The sequence below is a fragment of the Chlamydotis macqueenii genome, chromosome 11, assembly GCF_036417535.1.
Source record: "Chlamydotis macqueenii isolate bChlMac1 chromosome 11, bChlMac1.mat, whole genome shotgun sequence".
Taxonomy (NCBI): domain Eukaryota; kingdom Metazoa; phylum Chordata; class Aves; order Otidiformes; family Otididae; genus Chlamydotis; species Chlamydotis macqueenii.
The window spans coordinates 762,311-770,504 of NC_141566.1; the positions used below are offsets into that span (position 1 = coordinate 762,311).

The following is an 8,194-nucleotide window of genomic DNA, read 5'->3' on the forward strand; positions in this document are numbered from 1 at the left end:
TCGCAGGCTGGGGGCAGCGGCCCCGGGCAGAGCTGTGCCCCACAGCGGGCTCTGTGGGGCGGGCGCCCCCAGGCGCCGCGGGAGGCTGCTGCCATCCCGTGGGCACAGGGGGGAAGGACAGGTCGGACCCCCGCCCGCGCCCGGGGCCGGGCCCCTCTTTTCTGCCCCGCAGCAGCCCCGCTGCAGCCCCGCTGCCTCCGGCCGTCAGCTCCTCATCCTCCTCCGGCGCGTGCCACGGGCCGCCACAAGCCTGGCAAGCCGCGACGGGCTCCTAAAGCCCCAGGTCCTGGAGCCACGTGATGGGAGCGGGCTATCTGCCGGGAGCAGACATCCGGCCCCGCCGTCGGCGGCGGCAGCTGAAAAGTAGGTTTCCTATGTTTAGCTCGGGCCTTTCTGGGTCCTGCTGTTCTGGGGACTGGGACAGTGCTGGTTTCCGCCTGCAGCTCCGCACACCCGGCCTCAAGGGCACCCGGCCGCCCCGCGCCCCAGACGCTGCCGGCTCCGAGTCAGGGCCGCGCGGGCCGATAAGGCGGAGGGGTGAGGAATCGCTCAGGGCCGTACAGATTTGGAGAGCGGGGGACGGCCGAGGCCAGAGCGTGGCACACGCGGACTCCACATCGGCTCTGAACGGGATTCCCTACTCCTGTCCGAAATGTGGAGTGCTCTGCTCTGCTCCCAGCCCAGTGCAGGGAGCCCAGCCCTGCCCCTGCTTCTCCTGCAGCCCCCCGGGCTGGAGGGGGAGATGGGCTGGGAAGGGGAGCAGAGCGCAGGGGGAAACGTGCGGGGCGGTGGAGGGTCCCGGACTCAGCCAGCTCTGTGCCAGCCGTGGGCTGGGCGGCTCCTCCTCTTTGCAGGGAGACCCAAGCCCTGTGCCGTCTGTCCAGCCCATCTTCCCAATGTGCATTTTGGGGCGACCCTCCCCGAGTGGCTTTGGGGGAGGAGATTGCACGATTGCACCCCATCCTGGTCTCAGGGTGCTCCAGAGCCGCCCCCTCTCCTTGCAGCTCCCTCTGCAGCCGGGTGGGCACAGTCAGGGCTCCGGGCGCGTTCTGGCCGTGCCGCGTTCCCCATCCCTGCCCCGTCGGTGCCTGGGAGGCAGCCGGTCTCTGTAGCCGGGCCATCTGCTCCAGGGGAGCCCGCCGGCTGCCGGCCCCGCTGCCAGGTTGGACCCCCCTGCGCCTCCGCGGGGTGCTAAGAATAACCAGCGCCGTCAGCAACCCTGGTATTTGCAGGCCCCCGCCGGTGCCACCCCCTCTCCAGGCTGCTGGGCACAGGATGCATCTGCTGCCTGACGTCAGCTGCCAGCCAGGCGGGGGGGACGGCTGGGCAGCCCGGGGGGGCCACGCGTGGCTGGGGGGGCAGCTCATCCCCCCTCTACTGCCTGAGCGGGAACATGAACGCTACGGTGGGACGGGGATGTTGCTGCCTGCATCCTCGTACCCGGCGCGGGGGCTGCTGGCCCACCTTGTCCTGCTTTTGCCAGCGTCCCACAAACAGCTGCCGCATCCCGAGCGTGGCAGGGCCCCTGGGATACGAGGGCAGCGTCCAGGGCTGGATGACAGCAGCTCTGCCTTCCTGCCGGGGCCCTGCTCCACAGCTCCAGGCGCGGAGGGACGGGAACCCAGCTGGGCTTTGCTGCCTGGCAAGGGGTCTCCGCCGTCCAGGGGGACAGGACATCCTGCGGCTGCTTGTCGTGGTGTGGAGTGGAGTGCACGGGGCCATGGGGATGGATGCAGCTCTGCTCTGGGCTTCATGTCTGCCTGAGCTCCAGCTCTGCAGCCGGCAGAGGAGGGGGGCTGTGGGTGTCCCCGGCTGCTGCCACCCTGTTTCGGGGGTCTCGTCAAGCCCGTGCTCTCCTGGAACCCAGCTGCCCTGGTGAGGATGGGGTCAGGCAGGGATGGGGTGAATGGAGAGAGGGGACCCTGCCCCACTGACTGCAAATGTGGGTGTGATGCCCCCCAGCCCCTTGCCCTGCCCCTCCTCGTGCGGGGGGCCACAGACTATTCCCCAGAGCTCTGCCTGGCTCTGCCCTGCCCACTCGCCAGCTCCTTCTCTCCCAGCTCCATCCAGTGAGACGGTGTAACCTTGGCGTGGCCGGCCTCGTGCCCGCTCTCCTGAAGGCAGCAATCCAGATGGTGGGAAACCAGGGCTTTGCAGGGGGAAATAAAAAAAAAAACCAACCCACAAACCAAAAATCCCCTTGCCAAGCTTTCCTGGAGCTTTTCACACAGCCAGCCTTTCCTAGCCCAGGTCTCATCCTCTGCCCCCACCCTGCGAATCCCCTGTTCAGACACCTCCTCCTGCCCTGGGTCCAGTGAGGGGAGCACCTTCCCCCTGAACTGCTTTGGGGGCCCACGGCACGGGGGCCGTGGCACAGCCCTGCTGTCCCCAAGGCTGGGCCAGCAGAACCCAGAGCTCTGCAGAAACCTGCGAGCCGCGTTGTCCCCAGCACCCGCATCGTGCCCTGAAGCGGGTGGGCTTTGCTGGGGCGCGGCGCTCCCACCAAGGGCTCGGGCAGCCCCAGCAGCTGCTGGTGCTTGCATAAGCGGCGAGGGAGCCCTTCCTCCCTGGGCGACGGTGAGTCACGCAGCCCGCCGCGAGCCTCGGATGTTTTCCTCTTTGTGTAACGCTCCAGCAAATCATCTAAAATGCCCTGACAGGCCCCGGCCGAGGAGCTGCTCGCACGTGGGTTTCCACGCGCTGCCCTTGCTCTGGCACGGGGACTCGGGCAGCCCTGGGGAGCGACCCCCGGGCTCGCTGCCGGCACTCCAAGGGCTCTTCCAGCTAGGCCGGAGGACGACCCATTATTTCCATGCAAGGCTTTTCAGCTCATTTGGAAGGGGTTAAAGTCAAATTGGCTTTCCCACGGGGTCGGCGCAAGCCTGGGAATGAAGCCTCACAGCGAGGGGGTGAAACGACAGCACAGCATCTCGGTGCTGCGTCCGCTGGCATCGTTAAACAGCCCCCGGCTCTGTGAGGTGCACGGCACAAGGGTGGCAGGGGCTTCAGGGGGGCACTGAGGAGGGTGTCATGAAATAATCACGGCCACCCAGGGGCGTGGGCTTGCCGCTGGCTGGTCCGGCAGAGCTCGGAACAAGCCGGGGGCAGGCAGCGGGGCACAGCTCTGTTTGGAAATTGGGTTTTGGAGTTGGCTGACTTCTGCCCATGGCCTGAAACTGGGGGAAGCCTCTGGAAAGACCCAGTGAGGCTTTGCCTAGAGGCCGAGCAGGGACGAAGCCACGCCGGTGGTTTGGGCAGTTCTCAGCGGTTTTTTGGAAATGTAAAATAGGCTGTGTTTTCCTCTGGTGAGAAAGAATTCCTTGTGCTGGGGGTATGAAGTCCGTGGCTGCAATTAGACACAGCATACTGCAGTGAAGAACGCATCCCGGGGTGCCTGCGGTGACAAGCCACCCTGCGGGGCCACGCTGCGGACGGGTGCCCCCCTCTCCTCTGCCCAGAGCTTCTCACATTTTCCCTCCTCCGCCTTAATTTCCAGCCTGTGACTCTCACCTTGTTCCCGTGCACTGGAGGAGGTTATTCCCCTGCTCTCGCCTGCTGGCATTCCCATGCCATAGGAACGTCACCCCATTCCGCCTTGCTGTGCTCCAGGTGAAACGAACCCAGTGCAGCGTGCAGGAGGTGGTGACCCTGGCCCAGCTGGCCGGTGGAACGAAGAGGACACGGGGCGTCACTGGGGTTTGGGAGCCGGTGGGCATGGCGGGACACAGGATACAGGTGATTCTAAGACCATGGCAGGGTTGTCCCGGGTCAGGAGGGGTCATGGGGCAGCTGAGGGGTTGTGGGGGATGCGGGAGCCAGTGAGAGCCATCCCATCTCCCCTCATCCCCATGGCAGCAGCAGGCAGCGGTCTGGGGGGGAACGTGAGTGGCGCAAGTCCTGAGCTTCCCTCAGGCACGTGTGTGCCTGCACACATGCACGCGCTCGTGGGCGCTTCCCCTCCTCATCCTCTCCACTCTGCAGGGCTTCTCTGCCCTCCAGTCGGCTTTGGCAGTCACAGCAAGTACCAGGAATGTCTTATTTTTGGTGGCATTTGAAAGAATGTACAAATATTCCACAAGACATTTATGTCTTTCCCCGGGGACTTGCTAGCTGTTTCCCCAAGGCAATAAACTCTGGTTTTGAGCATTTTGAATTATGAGCAATGCTTTTGGCTGTGAACCCATCTTTCCAGCGCTTTCGGAGGGAAAGCCCTCGTCTAGAGAGAAAGGACCAAGCAGGAAGGGGTATGCAGGCACCGAGGGGCAGCTTTGCAGTGGCCTGTGCGACAGCCCCGTGATGCTGTTGTTTCTCCTCGTGTCTGCTGGTGGAGGGTGAGCCAGGCCCACGGGGCCCATCCCGACTTCGTAGTTCAACGCAACGTGTTGATGCAAGGTGGGAGACAGCCGAAGTCTCTTCATTACATACCCTGGACTTGAAAGGCACGTCTGAGGGAAGCAGACGAGTGCCCTGACCGTGGCTCCTAAGGGGAAATCATCTCAGAAAAGCCTCCGGGGCTGGAGGAAGGCCATCACACCTGCTGCTCCTTGGGAAGGGGGAGCAGGGCATGCAGGCACTGCCAGCACACCCACCCTGCCAGCTCCGAGCAGCCGCAGCAGCAGCAGCCTGCAATGCTATTGCTTAGCAACTGCTGGCGTACAGATAAATCCCCTCCCGGTGCCACCGCAGACCTGATGCTGACGCTCCAGTCCTCTGGCAGGGCCCTCTGGGGCTGCTGGCGCCCCAGGAGATCTGTCCCCCCCAGGGGGTGGAACGGTCGCATGGTGGGAGCAGGGGGGACTGCGGGTCTGTTAAGGCTGGAGTGGCCCAGGAGCACATTGGGGCTCTCCTGCCCCATCCTGGCCAGATACCAAGCAGGTCCTCATTCTCTGAGCCTTGTCCCAAGAGGTTTTTTGGCACCCCACTCAGGCACCTTCCCCAGCACATTTCCTCTGCTCAGCCTCCTGCACCTGCCTTTCAATCCCTGCCGGGGGATGCAGCAGGCAGGCAGCCTTGAAGACCTCATTGCCCCCTGTACCTGTTGCTGTCCTGGGGAGCGGTGCCCGGATTTGGCCTCACCCGTGGGGTCGGGCAGCTGGCAGAGGGCGAGGGCCCGCTGGGCAGGTCCAGCCAGATGCACACACCAGCTCTGCAGGAGAGGAGCCACATGCTTGCGCAGGTCCCTGTGCCGCAGCACGTGCGAAGGGGGAAGACTTGGCACAGGGTACCTGGGGGAAGACAGAGGAGCTGTTTTGGGAGCCTGTTTTGGGAGCACTGCCTGCAGTGTGTCGTCTGTCTCCAGAGCGTGACGAGGGTTTGTCCCACCCTGGAGCCCAGACTTCAGAAGTAGGAGGTGATCCAGCTTCTCTGTTCCTTTCAGGCAGTGGAAGGAGCTACTCGTCCTTACTGGGCTTGCACAGCAGAAAAGGGCTCTGCATGCCGGTGCACGCAAGGGAGGTGATCCTGCGGCATGAGGACCTGCCCAGCCCGGGGCACGGCCACCTTGTGCAGTGAACCGAGGAGCAGGCAGCCGGCAGCAGCAGCATCCCCGGTTCTGGTGGAGAGGGTGACCATGGCTTGGGGCCACCGTCTCTGCAGGGACAGCGGAAGAGCCACAGCCAGCACGCTGAGCCCAGGACCCTGCTGGGATCCCAGGGACTCACAGCCTCCTCACGGTGCCAGCCCCGCACCCCATCCGGGTGCCTCAGGACAGGCACTGCGGGAGCCCTGGGCAGCACCGGGGGCCAGGAAGGAGGATTCACCTCATCCCTTGCCGCCTGTCCCCCCCCAGGGGATGTGTAAGCACAGGCTTGCTGGCTCTATTCCCCTGCAGCCACAAAACAAGAGGAAGGAGGGCGAGCTATGGCCAGGTCCTGTGAGGAGGACCATCCCCATGGATCCCCACCACCCGGGGACATTCAAGGGGGCATCTGGCGCCACAGGTCCCTGTCTGATCCCCTGCCTCGTCCCTCGCTGGTTTCTCCCGCGAAAGTGAAAGAGCTGCCGTTGTTCACAGTTGCTGGTGGAGGAGGCGTGACACAGCAACGGTGCTTCCGAAAACACGCAATTCGAGCTACGAGGAAAAGATCATCGCTGCAAAGCAATTCACCGTCCTGGAAAGCCCCTGCAGCTCTGGGATCATTTCTTCCCTACCCCTGTCAATTTATGGGAGATATTATAACTTATCAAAATAGCAGAAGCAGCACAGCTACGGTTGTAATTTCCAATTCTGCCTTTAATTAACACTGGTGATGGGTTGCCCAGCTGTGGCACTGCCAGAAGCTGCCACACCGTAAATCCCCACCTAAGACACTCATTTGAGTGACCATGGAGATTAGGGCTTTATTAATATGAATGAAGTTGCATTATGTTCAATTGAGTGCAGAAACTAATTTAATCGTGCTCAGTGCTTGTCCAATCAGTGCCAAAATTGATGGACAAAGTCTCATTCTCGCCAAGTTTTCCCGTGGCCAGAGAATGAAGATGGAGGCTGCCCAACTTGTGGGCATTCCTGAGAGGAGCTCAGCCTTTTCTGGGCACAGGGGACCAAACAGGGACCTGTGGCTCCAGCTGCCCCCCTGAATGTCCCGGGTGGTGGGGGTCCCCCAGTGAAGGCTCTTCCGCTTTGCGCTGGCTGCCGGGGGGGCAGGACGTGCTGGGTGACGGAGGCCGCCTGGGGCACTGGCAGCTGACAGGCACAGTGAGGGTGAGCTGCTCGGTGCAGAGCACCTCGGAGTGCCTCTGTGCCCAAGGAGGAGCAAGGAGCAGGGGAGACCTCCAGCTCCCGTATCTCACGTGTGCGCAGCTGGGTGGCAGATGAGTATTGCCAAACAGCAGAGGCTTCCGTTAAACACAGTTCAGCTCTGCCATCAATTACACAATGCCTTGAGAGGCAGCGAAGATTTACCAGCACCGGCAGAGCCGTATGCTGGGGAGCAGGTGCACGGTTCGGCAGCAGCTGGAGCAGGGCTGGCTCTCCCATATTTCTTGTGATGTGCTGGGCCAGGCAGCACACGTCCCCACGTTCTGCTGCTTCTAGCTCTGCAGCGCTTGCGAGAGCAGCCCTGAGATGCCCCAGGAAACAGCCAAACCCAAAGGATGAAGCTGCCGGGAGGATGCTGCCGCACGCCCAGCCCAGCAGAGCTGGGAGCAGACACCCGTGAATGCGGACACGCGTGAACACACCCATCTGTGTGCATCTGCAGACACCCATCTGTGTGCACTGACACGCGTGTGCGCACGCACCTCCTGTGCCTGTGCTTTCCACAGCCCCGGCAGCAGGGCTGACAGCCAGACGCACACCCCGGCCGCAGCAGCCACTGGATGGCAGCAAGTGCCCAGGGCTGAGCTCCCAGTGCCGCCAGTGCCGCCGGAGCTGGGCGGGCTGGAGCCAGGGGGAGGGGCAGAGGGGTGGGGTCCCCGTGGGGAGCAGGGCAGGGGCCGTGCTCCCCTCGTGCACGGGGTGTCCGGAGCCAGGCTGACACCAAGGCCGAGTCCCTGGGGACCCCGCGGGCGGCAGGGGTGGGGGCAGCCCCCAGCCCCACGGGCAGGTCAGCGGGGACGGGGCAGGCGTGCTGCTCACAGCCCGGCACTGCCGAAAGCTCCCTGATGCGGTGGGCGCAGCGCCGGCCCGCACAAATGCGAGGGCAAAGACACCGTGGGGTGAATGACCACAGAGTCACAGAAGGGTTTGGGTGGGAAGGGACCGTTAAAGCCCACCCAGTCCCACCCCCCTGCCAGGAGCAGGGACATCTCCAACCGGATCAGGTTGCTCAGAGCCCCGTCCTTGAACGTTTCCAGGGATGGGGCATCCACCGCCTCTCTGGGCAGCCTGGGGCTTCATTGTAAAAAATATCCAGTCTAATCTACGTCCCCCTGTTTTAAAGCCATTACCCCTCGTCCTATCATTATAGGCCCTGCTGAAGAGTCTCTCCTCATCTTTCCTATCAGCCCCCTTTAGGTATCCTTTTTTTTAGGTATGCCCTCACTTTTTGAGGTCACGAAGCCAGCTTCCTGGGAGATGGGAGGGGAAAATCCAGGAGGAAGGAGCTGTTTGAGCCTGATACCAGTACAGCTTTGCCAAGAGCCTCGCGCTCCCACCAGGATTTCCGATCCTGCCTGGGCTCGGGTAGATGCTTTGGCAGCATTCCTCTGGGGACATCGCCAAGCCTCAGGCACAAATAAACGGGCTCTCAGG

The 8,194-nt window shown here is 63.1% G+C and overlaps 1 long non-coding RNA gene across 1 annotated transcript; it reads left to right on the forward strand.

Moving 5' to 3' along the window:
- Positions 1-257: 257 nt before the first annotated feature.
- On the forward strand, positions 258-4,153 carry LOC147599328 (uncharacterized). Its single transcript, XR_015259642.1, has 2 exons — positions 258-363; positions 3,497-4,153. It is a non-coding gene; the product is annotated as an uncharacterized LOC147599328 (long non-coding RNA).
- Positions 4,154-8,194: the final 4,041 nt, after the last annotated feature.